The following is a 573-nucleotide window of genomic DNA, read 5'->3' on the forward strand; positions in this document are numbered from 1 at the left end:
TGTTATTGGGTTGTTTATTATTATTTTTTTAATCACTGATTTGTAGGAATACTTTATATATTCTGAGTACAAGCCCTTCATCATATATACATACTGTGAATATTTTCTCCTAGTCTGTGGCTTGGCATTTCATTTCCTCAGATTTTGATCTTAATTTTATTTCTATACTTTAAGGTCTTCCTCAATTGCTAACCAACCCAAGCTCAAAATTGAATATACCATTTATCGAGCAGTTACTGTGGGCTTTCTACTGTGCTAATTCTCTATACCCACTGACATCCCCTGCTACTCAGCAAAATTCTGGGAGACAAATAGCATCTACTGCATTGAATCAATGGGGAAATTGAAGTAAAACAACCTTCCAGTATTACATAGCCAGCATGTGGCAGAGTCAAGTTCTAAATCAATGGTTTTCAAACCTGGCTGCACATTAGAGTTATTGCTAGTGGGGTCAGGGTAGAGAAAAATAAAATTCTGATGCACAGCTCCCAACCCCAGGGAGCCTGATTTAATTAGTCTGTAGAGGACCTTGTTGTTGTTGTTGTGTGCCATCGAGTCGGCCCTGACTCCTAG

This window comes from Orycteropus afer, unplaced genomic scaffold (genome assembly GCF_000298275.1).
Source record: "Orycteropus afer afer isolate SDZICR_OR568_19922 unplaced genomic scaffold, OryAfe1.0 scaffold00023, whole genome shotgun sequence".
Classification (NCBI taxonomy): domain Eukaryota; kingdom Metazoa; phylum Chordata; class Mammalia; order Tubulidentata; family Orycteropodidae; genus Orycteropus; species Orycteropus afer.